Here is a 14,491-nt window from a genome sequence, read left to right as displayed (position 1 = left end):
GCTATTCTATGAATCTGCCTCCATGTTTGCCCAAACACCATGCTTCCCACAGGCAGCTCCCGGTCATAATGAATGCCACACAAACACAAAGGCACACCATTCCTGAGAGACCCGGGATGACTCTGATGGGTCACCATGGCTCAGCAAATCTCCGTCAGCCTTGCTGACACTTTCTTAGTATTGTACTGTAGTCTGAGGCTCTTCCTACCCACCCTTCCTTCCCTCTGTCCTTTGCAGGGATCAAACCTGCACTGTGATCTGATGGCCATTTTCTTCCACCTTTGACATCCTCCCCTTCATCCCTTGCATGTTTTGTTCTCCAGTACACTCTTGATTATCTAATCCTGCCTTGGCATCTGCTTCTCATAGGGCCCAAACTAATCTACGTGCCTGTTTGTTTCTGGATTGAATTGTTCACAAAAAGAAGAGAAAAAAAAGGGAAGAGGAAGAAGGTGAGCAAAAGGAAAAAACATACTTTTCCCCCCCAAATAGATATTAGTATCAGGTCAATGTGGTATTTAGAATCCATTACAATCATTAAAAAAGTGAGGTACCCATTTTACTTAAATAATATTTATCATATACCTAAAATTATATCCCTTGTAACTGCAAATTATGAAAAATATTAGGTATCAACTTAAAACATGCTAGGGTATAAGTAGTTTTCCAAATTTGCTTAAAGCATATGTGTCAAAGAAAAATAAAATTTTTGAAGATGACTTTCCAAGACCTCTACTTTCTGTGTGGTCCCTAAGGGAGACTGAGGCACACGAAATGAAGTAACTAAATGGAAGTCTAAAGACCACTTTATTAGATAGATCTGGGCCTCCAAAACCCAAGATAAGACTCAAGGCAGCAACCATGTGCAAGTGGCAGGCCCAGGCAGGCCTGTCAGCACAGGCTGAGAACCGGGACTGGGCCTGGTGGGCGGCGGGGCCCTGGTCGAGTCCTCAGAATCCTGGGACTTGGGGAGTTTGCGTTGGATTTTAACGAGCGGGAGCCCTTCTGTGTTCATGGAACTAGGAAAGACCAGAGTCTTGGAATTCTATGCGTGCAGTTACTATAAAAGACATGAACCAGCAAGAGTTTGTCAGAGCTGTGGCAGCCTTTCTCAAAAAGTCTGGGAAGCTGAAAGTTCCCAAATGGGTAGACACCGTCAGGCTGGCCACACATAAAGAGCTTGCTCCCTACCATGAGAACTGGTTCTACACACAAGCTGCTTCCACAGCGCAGCGCCTGTACCTCCGGGGTGGTGCAGGGGTTGGCTTCATGACCAAGATCTATGGGGCACATCAGAGAAATGGCATCATGCCCGGTTACTTCAGTCAAGGCTCCAAGAGTGTGGCCTGACAGGTTCTCCAGCCCCTGGAGGGGACGAAAATGGTGGAAAAGGACCAAGACGGTGGTCACAAACTGACGCCTCAGGGACAGAGAAATCTGGACAGAATCACTGGACAGGTGGCCCGCCAAAAGGAACATTAGAACAAATGATGCTGGGTTAATAAATTGCCTCATTTGTAAAAAACAAAACAAAACAAAAAAAAACAACGCAGCTAGGCTGGACCAAACAAAGGACTTCCTTTTCATATATTTTGAAGGCATAAACTTTAGGTCTTTAAAAAACCTAGAACTAAGGTATGTTTTGTTTTATTACCAACCCAGAGTCCCAAATATAGGCCAAGATCTTACTACTTTAACAGGTGGAAAGTCCGTCGGCAGCAGATGTAGCAAGAAAGCCTTGCTTCCCATCTCAGGATAACATAGTCTCTCTTCATGGAATCCAGAAACAGAAAACATGGTTATAAAAGGCCTATGTAAGCTGATGAATGGAGAATCTGCATCAGGAGATACTGAGAGGATCTGATCAGAAAAAACAAAGATGGAAGCATTGGGGGAGTGGGGAAAAGTAAATATGAAACAGTAACCTCATCCTTTTTGCAGATCCTAAGGAATCAGGGAAAAAAAACCAACAACCAAGGGCAACAGAGAGTCAGCAGTCTTATAGGTTCTGGTGTCTTTTTAGTTTATTTCTTTGTTGTGGTGGTTTCCTATTACAATGTTTCTAAGCATTTAATTATTGACAAAGTCTTGAGGGTACAAAAAGTGTGGAAGAACTGGAGACCAAGGATCCAAGACTAAGTCTTCTTAGTCTTGCCTCAGGCTTCTTAATAAGGGGATTCCACCTGGGAAGAGAAAAGAGAATCAAAGACACAGGAAGATACAAACTGGGCAGGGACATGGATGTGGGTCCTCCTAATGGTTGTGCCTGACCCTTGCTAGGTACTCTCCTCCCAAAGTCACTAGGGAGGTACTGCTAAGGTCAGGGATTCTAGGCAAGTCATCCTAAGGAATTATGATAGAATGCATTATATCACCATTTAAATATGAAGGGAAAGTGCTTCGTTGTTATAAGCAGTAAAAAAAAAAAAAAAGGCAATTGAAAATAATCATAATAAAAATTCAGTAACACCTAAGAAGCTAGGAATAATCTTGTCCAAATGTCCATTATACAAAGGAGAAGCATGATGTCCAAGACCAGGAAATGCATTCTCTGGGGTGGAGGCCAGAGTCCCTGCCTAATGGGCCCCTTTCTTTATTCACCCTAAGGTAAATTCCAAGGCAGACTTAAAATCTCTAATTACAGTGATTTCCAAGGGCTTTGTCAATTCTCATCTCCCTTTAAGACAACTCACCAAGGGGGAACTTCTCTGGGGCAAAGCTCACACAGGCAGGCCCTGGGGCCGCTCACCTCAACCCAAAGTCCACCAGGGTTCCATACACTGACGTCTGCAGTTGTAGTAACAGCACTTCTTCGTCCCCTTGCAACCTTTATCACGTCGACACGCAGGTAAAAGAGTGAAAGCACAGGAAAGAGTAAACTCTGGGCAATACCCAGGTTTCGGTCTGGCTGAAGAAAAATGCCACAGGGTGAGTGAAGGCAACCGTGTGTGTCTTCCAGGGATCAGCGCCAGCATTTCCCCCGGCCTCCCAGGAAACATTCCCATACCCCAGCCACGCACAGGCCCATCTCACCCCACACCTACGCTTCTGATGGAATCTAGTCTGGCCCATGGGGAGGTAGAGGAGGAGGATGACAGCCAGCACAGAGAGACTGCTCAACTTCATGACGCAGGAAAACTGTGTGGCAGGGGAGCGCCAGGGGCCCCCTTCTGTTTATATCGTCTCTGGTGGCGGTCTACAGCAGGGGGCGCTGTGGTGCCCAGTGCACGAGGCCGGAAGTGCGGTGTCTTAAAACCCCCAACTATCAGCAGTTTCCGGAACCCGAGGAAAGGGCTGTGAAACACCGTCTAAGGAGTAACTGCTGACAGACCCGAATGCTGCCCACTTGTTCAGGGAGTACCAGAGCTGGTTTTAGTAATCCTGCCTTAACAGCAGATACTGAAGTCCATGGAAGGGAATTGTCTTTCCTAGTGCACTCGTCAGGCGAGGAATATCCACTCTTCTCATTCCATATTCAGAAAACCATTTCCACCTCACCCCTCCCAACAGCGTTTAGAAACGGGAACATTTTAAGAGTTTGCTTTTAACAAATCAACATTTGTAAGAAGTGCCCTGGCACAAAGACAAAGCTAGATAATCTCTGTATTTATAGAAAATGCCAATTCATTGTGCACTTCAGGAACAAATTTAGGTTGTGTGCTGTTTTTTTCTTTAACTCCCATTCTTGTCTCTCCTTGACTGCACAAACTTCATGTGTAGATAACGTCAAAAGTCTAACTTGAGGTCCTTTTGGAATATGAGCCCTGGGCCAAATAACTCTGCTGGCACTCTCTGCACTGTTCCTACTTAATTGGCAGCAAAGAACATACCTCTTAAGCACTCTAAAGAAATAGATTTATGGACGGCACAAGGAGTATAGGTATCTGATGTGAGAGGCAGAGAACTGTTGAGGGAAAAGACAAATCCAGGAAGCAGCTGTTCTTTGCTACAACTCTTCTGCTTTTTCTGTAGGACAACCTTTTGGCGGCCTCCTGGCATTGCATGTTTTCACTGTGCATTGACTCTGCTCTTCTTTACCTCTGACTTGGCGTGTCCTGTCTGAGTTCCAGGTCAGAGTTAGCAAATAAATCCTTTCCAATTAACTCAGAAGACCAGCCACTTAGAGGCTGCACTTGAATTTTCATCATGCGTGTTTGTAGCTCATTCATCCATTTGTGACCTTTCTTTTTTCAAACGACTCTGGTATTGACTAATTTTGTGATGCCAGAAGATGACAAGGATAACACATAAAAGGAAAACTGCATGCCTATGTTCCTATAAAATAAAGGCAAAAGTTCTAAACTTAATATTAACTGATTGAATCCAGTACTTTTAGACAAGTACTAAAAAATACTTGTCAGAATCAGCTTTTCAGAACTTTGGGAATTAATTAAATTCTCCAACAATACAAGAAGTGTTTTTTGTTGTTGTTTATTTTCCCCAAGAAAACACCTAAAACTTACGAAGAAGTGAGAGCATTGTGATATTTTCATTTGCCCTGTTCCTATCCCCTCTTCCTAGATCTGCTATAACCTTGAAAACCAACAGTGTTACAGGTCCTGCAGCTGTGAAAACCAGCAGCCTACCAGCCCCTGAATCAGGAAAATGAGTTTGGAGCTCCTAAAAGCTCCATCCCCAGAGAAGTATCATTATTTGACCTATCTGCTCCTTAAAGAGCTCCATTCTAAGCGTTTCTCATTATTTCACATGATGGAGAGCTTTCTCTTGTGGACAATCTATCTCTATGGGATTTTTAAAAGACTGTCTGAAGCTGGGGAAGTGTTGGATTCCTCTAGGTTCTTGGCTATGTTGTACAAAAGAATTTAAGAACACAAAAGTTTAGTTAGGCCTGTAAAAAGAATTTACTGGGAAATGGGGGGAGAAGGGGAAAGTAAGACTTGCTGAGAAATGGGAGAGAAGGATGGGAATACGTGCTGAGATTTGGTGCAGGCTCTTCTAGGCAGAAAGAGTGAGTTTTGGCTTATGTGGTCTCCTTTTAAACTATTAATTTTTCTTTCCCTTGCTAATGCTTAGGGGAGGGGCCCCAGCTGTTATTGGTTACCCCACTAATGGTGGGGGCCAATGGTGAGGCCTGTTTAGAATATCTGGGGCCTCCCCTCAGCCCATGAAAGAGTCCCACCTGGGCCCTCAAGGTCAAGATCAAGATCTCAGCAGGGGGGTTTAATATATACCCAGGGGATCTGAATCTCTGGACTGACCATATGATAGCCAGGCACTGAGCCTCAACAGACTTCAGCTCCTACACTCTGGTTTATTGGACTTACCCCACTCAGCTAACATGGAGTTGAAGAAGGTCAATCACCACACCATTGAGCCAAGAGTGCCTACAATTGAAAGCAGGAGGATTGCATCCAGCATCCATGTGGAATCTAAGCACCCTTTTGATATAGATGTGGAGTGGACACAACCATTCCAAGGTCCACAGGATGGAGGAATAGAATATGGATTAGACTGGACTTACTGATATTCTATTCATAAACTATTGTGATTAGTAAGTGAAGAAAATGTGGCATTGGTGTGGAGAAAGTGGCCATGGTGGCTGCTGGGTGTGGGGAATGGGAGGAAGAGATGAGATGTGGAGGCGTTTTTGGGACTTGGAGTTGTCCTGGGTGATGCTTCAGGGACAGTTACCGGACATTGTTTGTCCTCCCATGGCCCACTGGATGAAACGTGGGAGAGTGTGGGCTATGATGTGGACCATTGACCATGAGGTATAGTGGTGCTCAGGGATGTATTCACCAAATGTAATGAATGTCTCATGATGATGGAAGAGATTGTTGCTATGGGGGGGAGGAGTGGGGTGAGGGGATGGGGGGTATATGGGGACCTCATATTTTTTAAATGTAATACTAAAAAAAGACAAAAACAAAAACAAAAACAAGATCTCAGCAGGGTCTCATGGCCATGTCGGTCAGCCATGTTGTTTGTCGGCCATGTTGTCTGCCAGGCCAGCCACCTTCCCGTTTTCACTGTACTAACCTGCCTCGACTCCTCCCACAGAGAGTTCACACCCTTATTCTTAAGGGATGCTGAGGGGCCATGGTCATTCTTCTGTAGTTACTTCCTGCTGGTTAGGGCAGTAGTCCCTGCCAGACAGGGCATAAACCTCTCTGGCTATTCTATTGAGGCTGAGGGAAGATGGGTCCGGCACCCTGGTTGGAACTGGATAAAATCCCCTCATGACTGATTTTCTTGATTCTGTAAGAAATAAACTTAATGAGAATTTTGAAGATACATGGTCACACTTAATGGATAAAGAGGATGGTGGTGAGCAGGCCCAAAAAGGGGGCCAGCCAAAACGTACTGGACAACGAGAGTGAGAAAGGCCAGGTGCCTTCAGAGGTTGCATCCTCCCAAAGTTGATGGGAAACAGCATTCTTCCTTGAGCTATTTTATGCTGTTGGTTAGTTCTAGGGAGAGTTTGTGGTAGACCTGCTGGATTTGGGTATAAACTGCCAACTCCAGTCCCCACAGCAGTGGTTATGCTTCGTACAGCTAGGAGAGGTATGGAGAGGCACTGCCTTAGACATAAACTTACAAAGACAGACTAGGCAACAAGACAAGCATATAGCAAACAAAATAAAGACAATACTTAAGAGAGCCATTCCTTTATTGTATAGGTACATTCATTAACTACTTAGGAAATGAATTAAGTTTACCAGGACTTTTAACAGGTTCAGTATCCCTCTGCATATGGTCTAGAAAAGATATCATATTCATCAGGCATATAGATACAGTACTTAATACTAAATCAATGCACAAGTTCCTCTTTGAGCTGTAATTAATAGATCTAAGCTCCAGGTTTGCAATACCATACATGTTATCTCTCCTTGGAAGCAAACCGTAATGCCAATTGTGTTTAAATTCTACTTATACTGATGTGGGCTATGGGTGGGAGGCTCTTTGTCTCTTCAGAGATAACCTAAGCTGTTTGACTTGTGGGTGTAGAATGGTAAGAGGCTGCAGTCCTGTCCTTAGTGACAATGGCAATGACTCCAGTCCCAGGAAACAGTTTAACAATGCAAGGTCTATGAACTTTAAGTGTTTAGGGGAAATGCAAACAAAATATGTTAAAAGCTTATCTAGAATGTCTAGAGTCCATGCTAAAAGCTTACCTAAGATGTGGAAGATATATATGCTAATTGAAGCCTATTGAGAACTGAAACGAAGGGACCATTTGGCCTTTCCTCTCTGTATAAAAGGGATTCAAAAATCTTGTTCGGGGCTCGGGGTTCAAACAGAAAGCTCCCGAGTCAAGCCGGCTGTCAATAAACCATTTTTCCTTCTCAAAATCATTCCTGAGTCCTGGCCTCTCTATATGCAAATAATTGAACCTCTCTCAAATTCTACAACAATACCACTCTAGTAATTGTTCCTCCTTCACACAGCCAGTATGTTGCAGCACCATTTACCCTGGAGAGAAGCTAGGAAGGTAGACTCCAGTCTTTTACCAGCTTGATGCATAGCACCCTTCGACTCTATGAAACAGAGCCAGTCTGGAGGCAATGTCCATTGTACATCTGGCTGTATCAAGTCATTGCCAGCTGCTGCAGGAGTCTGAAACTACAACGTGCTCTCTGTCCACGTCAGGAGCATGTTCAGAGATGTATAGATACTTTTATTGTTTAAGGGGTCAGTGGCCAACTAGTCAATAACTCAAATGGAGAGGCACCATGCAATGTATTTGGGTCTGGTTTGAATGCACAAGAGAGCTTGACAAAACTGAAGTCTATATCTTTTGATTTTTATATACTTTCTTCTAATTTAAAAAAAAAGATATATTTTTATTTATTTCTCCCCCCTCCCCCATTGTTGTTTACACTTGCTCTCTGCTTGTCTTCTTTCTAGGAGGCATTGGTAACTGAACCTGAGGCCTCCCTTGTGGGAGAGAGGCACCTTATCACTTGAGCCACCTCCGCTCCCTATTTGTTGTTACTCATTGTGTTTCTTCACTATGTCTTGATTACATCGTCTCACTGCATCATCTTGTTGTGTCAGCTCACCCCACCAGTCCATCACATCAGCTCACTATCTTGCTCATCTTTTTTAGGAGGCACTGGGAACCAAACCTGGGACTTCCTATGTAGTGGGTGGGAGCCCAGCTGCTTGAGCTACAGCCTCTTCCCTTTTTTTTTTTTTTTTTTTTAAAGATTATTTATTTATTTATTTAATTTCCCCCCCTCCCCTGGTTGTCTGTTCTTGGTGTCTATTTGCTGCGTCTTGTTTCTTTGTCCACTTCTGTTGTCATCAGCGGCAAGGGAAGTGTGGGGGGTGCCATTCCTGGGCAGGCTGCACTTTCTTTTCACGCTGGGCGGCTTTCCTCACGGGCGCACTCCTTGCGCGTGGGGCTCCCGCACGCGGGGGACACCCTTGCGTGGCTCGGCACTCCTTGCGCGCATCAGCACTGCGCATGGCCAGCTCCACACGGGTCAAGGAGGCCCGGGGTTTGAACCGCGGGCCTCCCATATGGTAGACGGACGCCCTAACCACTGGGCCAAAGTCCGTTTCCCAGCCTCTTCCCTTTATACACTTTCTAAACACTTTCAGTATAATGGATAACATATCAAATGACTTAACTATTTTAGTACTTTGCTTTTTACTTTTACACCTTTACCATGATTACATTAATTAACATGTATTTTACTTTAGCAGCACAGGAAAAACTACTTTCTCAATTATTTTATGAAAATCTAAGATTCCCAATGGAACCAAGATTATCTTTCCTTACCACCACTCTAATATGCAGATTGAGGTGGCCTCTGACAGGTTTCTCTATAATGAAGTTACTTTTTGTTATTATTATCAATTTAGGTTTCTAATAAATAATGGCTTCCTGGAATTAGCCATTTAAATGCTTCAGTTTAGAAGATGGCTTTCACAAACTCCGTAATTAACCATAACCACATAGACTTTACATTTAAATAAGCTTATTAAATTACCAACCAATGAAGTTTACTTAATCCATTTAAGAGAGGGCAGATCTACATTTCCTTCTTAGCTTAATTTCATTAAACATGAACTTACAATTTTCAACATCTTAAAGATTTAATCCATGTAATGTTAATTTATTTAATGAGTATTTGATAACCCTAGGGAGATTACACCCAAGTTAAATAAAATTGAAACCATTATATTTATGCAAGGAATGTTCTTTTTCCTTCCTTTACAGGAGGCTAACACCTCTTTAATAAAATTTTTAAATGGTGAATAATCTTAAAAGCATCCTGATTGCTAGGTTCTGGAATATATTAATATTACAAGTGTTTAATTTGTTTTAATCATAATTTAGAAAAGATCTTTCCATAGCTTTCAAAGACCCTTCCTTTACATACTGAAATTTGAAATTGCATTATTAACCACCCTTATTTTAAGGTTGTTAAAAGGTTTAAATTGGGGGATTACAGGGAAAACTGATTCTTAATTACTCAGGCTAGAAAATAGTTTTAACCTGCCACACCTAGCTCCTCCCTCAGAGCTCTTGCAGAGAAGGCCCTGGGGACTGGGTAGGTCAAAGGGCTCAGGAAAATCCTTTTCCCTTTCCCAATAGTTACTGTATTCAGATTTCTATATGACCTTTCCATTCTGCTTAGCCTAATTTGGGCTCCAGGAATATTCATTCACATACATAACCACAAATTTATTGTTTTAACAATTTGAATAGAGCTCTTTTAAGAATTTTCATTTGTTAATTTGATATTACTGTACTTATGTATGAAGACACACACTGAGCAAACAAGCAGATGCAAATAGAGTCAGACTCAAACACAACTAATTGATATTACTTATAATTCACATTCTTTTACAAAATAAGTTTAACTGTGAAATAACATTTAAAAGATTTTTTTGAAGGCTATTTTTATGACTCTAATTTACAATGCAACCATGCAGTTTTGCACAAGAATTTCATCCCTTTTAATTATTGGCTTATAAACAAACTGTCCCCAATGCTTTAAAATACAATTTACAACATTTTACTTTACTTCAGAGCTTGCTTATTTCTCTTTTTGACTTTGGCAGGCCTTGGGTAAAAAGCACTAATTTCATTATATACTCACTGAGGTCATTGAAGCCTCAGAGAAACTGGTTTCTTTCATGAATTGCTGCTTTTACGAACCTCAACAGTCAAGATGGGAGGCCTCCCCTACTTCCCAGTCCTCAGAGATAACAGGACTCCAGTGGCCGCTGGATGGAAGAGTGGACATTCAACCCAAAGGGTCGAGAATTCCACCAGGCAGCAATTTAGTTCAAACTTGGAGCCACAAGAGGAAGCAGGGTTATTGGCACCAGGGGAAGGACAGGAGACAGGGGTGTCTCAAGTTTTCTTTCCCCTGAGCCATAGGGTGCAGAATTTGTCATGAAATAACTATAAACAAAGGCTAGACCTGAATTAACCATAAACTAAGGTAAATTAGCCCAAGATTATTCTTACAATGATAAGTCTAGGCTAAATCCACCCAGTTATAGCAATTTCATTTTTTTTTAAAGATTTAATTTTTAATTTTTTATTTCTCTCCCTTCTCTCCCTCCCTCCTCCCCCCCCCCCCCCCCATCTGCTCTGTTCATTCGCTGTGTGTTCTTTTGTGTCTGCTTGCATTCTCGGCAGCACCGGGAATGTGTGTCTCTTTTTGTTGCATCATCTTGCTGTGTCAGCTTTCTGTGTGTGCGGTGCCACTCCTGGGTGGGCTGCACTTTTTCACACAGGGTGGCTCAATACGGGGCACACTCCTTGCACGTGGGGCTCCCCTACGTGGGGGACACCCCTGCGTGGCGCGGCACTCCTTGCACATGGCAGCGCTGTGCATGTGCCAGCTCACCACTTGGCCAGGAGGCCCTGGAGTTCAAACTCTGGGCCTCCCATATGGTAGAGGAATGCTCTATCAGTTGAGCCACGTCTGCTTCCCAGCAATTTCAGATATTATCCTTCTACTGTTTTATAACATAAAGGCATCTATATAATGATCTTAACTCTTAGTTTCTGGTAAGTGTCCACTTAAAAACAATTTGGGCACTGCCATTTATTAACTAAGCAAGTAAAAGAATTTTATTAGTAACAACTTTGCCAAGTTTTTCTGCTTTTTCTGCAGATGAACGAATTCCATTTGTGAATTATACATCAAATTCAATTGCAAGATAGTATTGACATTTAAAGACAGTTTTTAGGCAACCTTTCACCATTATCCAATTTGTAATTGGTGACTCCCAAGTCTGGTTTATGAGTTCCTAGGCATGAGCAAACTAAGTTAAAGCAAGGACAGATTAGAACAGGAGAGAATTTTACACACTTAGCTTAGTTTAGGAAAAGACTTGACTTTAGAATCACCTAGATGCAAAGTTATCAGTTTCTGTCTGTGGCAGATACCTCATGCAGGACCCTCCAGCTTAGTTTCTTCAGGAAAATCCCTGGGCAGCCACTAAGGAAGGAGCTAAGGGGTCCAGAGAAGCCCTGCCCCTGAGGAGACACGAATTGGGCTGCATTCCATTAGTTACTTCCTGTGAGCAGTAAAACCCCGCCAGTCTTTTTCACTGGCAGGATTGGAGTGTTACAAGGAAATAGGCAGGGAGCTAGGAATAGTCAGGAATCTTTTAATCTTAGTACATTTCCTCATCCCTTTAAGGAGACATGGCCACATGGTCTCTGCCCTCAGCTCTGTCTGGCCTCTCCTTCTCTCTCACACAGGTTTACTGGAACTCAGGGTCTCATACAGAGCCCACTCTCAGCCACATGGTGTGACCGGAAACAATTAGCCTCTTTCTTTTTAGACCGTCAGTAGGCAGGCTGTCTTGATTTAAGAGCCACCCATTATCCTACAGGAGGATAAAGTTGGTCAGTCGGGGGCCTCCCACTGCCAGATTTGACTGAATGGACTGCTCGCTGGGCCAGAGTCCCAGAAATCAGGGAGTGCTGCTCACTGTCCCCATGCTCCAGGGATCGGGAGCTTTGTCTCTGGGTGTCCCCAGAGCCTTAGAAGTCTTGGGGGCATGTGAGTGAGGTTCTAGACCAACCAACCAAGCTGGGCTGACCTTAGGAAAGGGGCTGACTAGGGCCCTTTCTTTTGCCTACTTTGCAGTGGTCTTAGGAGCTAGCTGAGTGAGCTCTCCTCATAGTCGCTCCCAGGGACCAAAGTCTGCAGTTAAACCCAGTATTAAAAACCCATTAGGCCTGTGCGGTGAGTCAGTCCCACACAGAGAGCAATGAGACAAGATGGTGATGCAACAAAAGAGAGATGCAGGGGAGACGTGACAGAAACCAGGAGCTGAGGTGGCACAAGCGACAGAGTACCTTTCTCCCACATTGGAGGTCCCCAGGATAGAATCCCTGTGAAGCCTAGAGGAGAAAATGAGAAGAGAAGGCAAAAAGAAACAGACACAGAAGATCACACAGCAACTAGACACAGCAAAAACAGCGGGGGGGGGGGGGGGAGGAAAAAAAACACGTTGCCTTCTATTTTTAAAAAAGTCCATTAAAAAACTAAGAGAAACTAAAAACTAAACACACACACACAAATTAAGAGACTAATTGTCCTGTGACTTGCCAGCTAACATCTCAGGGACCCCCCAAGACAATCTCAGGGTCTCCGTAGGGTGGAGAAGGAGCAAAGCCTCAACACACGACTGAGGGTGGGGCTCATGCCTTGCTAATACAGGCATTTTCGGTTTCTAATTCATTCTAAAGCATTTCACAGACCCAAAATGAGGATAGCAGTAGTTGGAAGATCAAAGGCACTTTTAATTAAAAGGAGTTAACTAGCAGCCTAAGGAAATGGTACAATAAGTGATAGCCATTCTGAACTCAGAGAGGGCCTGGTAAACTCCCAGCAGACTCCTGCTCTACTCGGGCCACATGCTCAGTCAGGTCTCAAGTACGGTTTCACCCACAACCCAGAACTTCCTTGGATTTACATGGCATGGGGGTTCACCCCTACCATCTCCAGAGAGGGAGCCAAAAGTCCGGATGGACCAAGTTTATGTCCTGTGGGAGCCTATCCAAGGAACCCCTTATCCAGGAACCCCCTTTAAAATGACAGAACCAAAAAAGGGCACAGACAGGCTATAAAGAGTTCAGTCCACCAGTCCTTGCTGAGTGTCGGGGAGGGTTGCACCTGCCTCTGGGACTCCTGGCTGGCTTGCCAAAGGAAGCCGGGGAAGTGTTGGACTCCTCTAGGTTCTTGGCTATGCTGCATAAAAGAATTTAAGAATACAAAAGTTTAGTTAGGCCAGTAAAAAGAATTTATTGAGAAATGGGGGAAAAGAACAAGGCTTGCTGAGAAATGGGAGAGAAGGATGAAAATACGCACTGAGATTTGGTATGGGCTCCTCTAGGTGGAAAGAGTGAGTTTTGGCTTGTGTGGTCACCTTTTAAACTATTAATTATTCCTCCCTTGCTAATGCTAAGGGGAGGGGCCCCACCTGTTACTGGTTACCCCACCAGTGGTTGGAGCCAATGGTGAGGCCTGTTTGGAATATCTGGGGCTTCCCCTCAGCCCTCGAAAGAGACCCACCTGTCCCAGGAGAGCGTCAGCTCTCCATGTGTGGGCTGCGTTTTTTGTGCAGGGTGGCTCTCCCTGTGGGGTGCACTCCTTGCATATGAGGCACTCCTACATGGGGGGAACCCCTGCGTGGCACAGCACTCCTTTGCATGCAGCAGCATTGTGCGTGGGCCAGCTCAGTCACATGGGCCTGGAGGCTCTGGGTACCGAACCCTGGACCTCTTATATGGTAGGTGGATGTTCTATCAGTTGAGCTATATCAGTTGAGCTACATCTGCTTCCATCAACTTCTTTCAATAATAGCTGTAGGCTGCGATAAGTCTCGTCTCTCTCCCAGGGCTCATTTCTTTCTGGGCTCAGCTGCTCTGCTCTCTCTACTAGGCCAGCTCCACTAGGTGAAAGGCTCGTCTCTCTTCCTAGGGCCTCTGCTGTGGGCCTCTGCGTATTTACTTTCAGGGGCTCCAGCCATTACTACTCTAACTCCTCTGCTGTTTTGTTTTCTCCATGAGTCCCACTGTCGTGGCCCAAGCAAAGCCCTAATCACAACTCAATCAAGTAAAAGTGAAACCTAAGATGAATTCAATACAACGTAATATGCCCAGAGGAACAGACCAGTTCACAAACAATCCAATATCTAGTTTTGGAATTCATAAACAATATCAAACTGCTACAGGGGTTTGTCTCTGTCTAGCCCAGTAAGAGAAGGCACTTCCCCAGGTCAATCGAGGGTATATAACCTTCTATATCAGGATGTGGCAACATATATCTAGTCCCTTTGCACCTGTAACAATTCTTGGAGACTCGGAGGGAGTTTGGATCCCTGAGAATCCACAGTGTAGGGATATTTGTATGTTTTCTGACTGCTCACTACTAGAATTCCCATCCTAGGTTTTGGTGCCTCCCTGTTTGAGTCAATATTTAAGTCGTGATAGTTGAGAGACAGAACGGGGCTTTCTCTTACAGAAACAGAACAAATCAAGAGA

At 44.0% G+C, this 14,491-nt stretch overlaps 1 long non-coding RNA gene across 1 annotated transcript; it reads right to left on the bottom strand.

Moving 5' to 3' along the window:
- Nucleotides 1-2,006: 2,006 nt before the first annotated feature.
- Nucleotides 2,007-3,206, bottom strand: LOC101418987 (uncharacterized). The gene is made up of 3 exons (XR_009183316.2): nucleotides 3,045-3,206; nucleotides 2,750-2,908; nucleotides 2,007-2,183 (listed from the first exon to the last, which is right to left on the bottom strand). It is a non-coding gene; the product is annotated as an uncharacterized lncRNA (long non-coding RNA).
- Nucleotides 3,207-14,491: the final 11,285 nt, after the last annotated feature.

The sequence above is a fragment of the Dasypus novemcinctus genome, chromosome 24, assembly GCF_030445035.2.
Source record: "Dasypus novemcinctus isolate mDasNov1 chromosome 24, mDasNov1.1.hap2, whole genome shotgun sequence".
In the NCBI taxonomy this organism is placed as follows: domain Eukaryota; kingdom Metazoa; phylum Chordata; class Mammalia; order Cingulata; family Dasypodidae; genus Dasypus; species Dasypus novemcinctus.
Note: the sequence above shows the minus strand (reverse complement) of the source record. Positions and strands in the feature narration are given on the sequence as shown.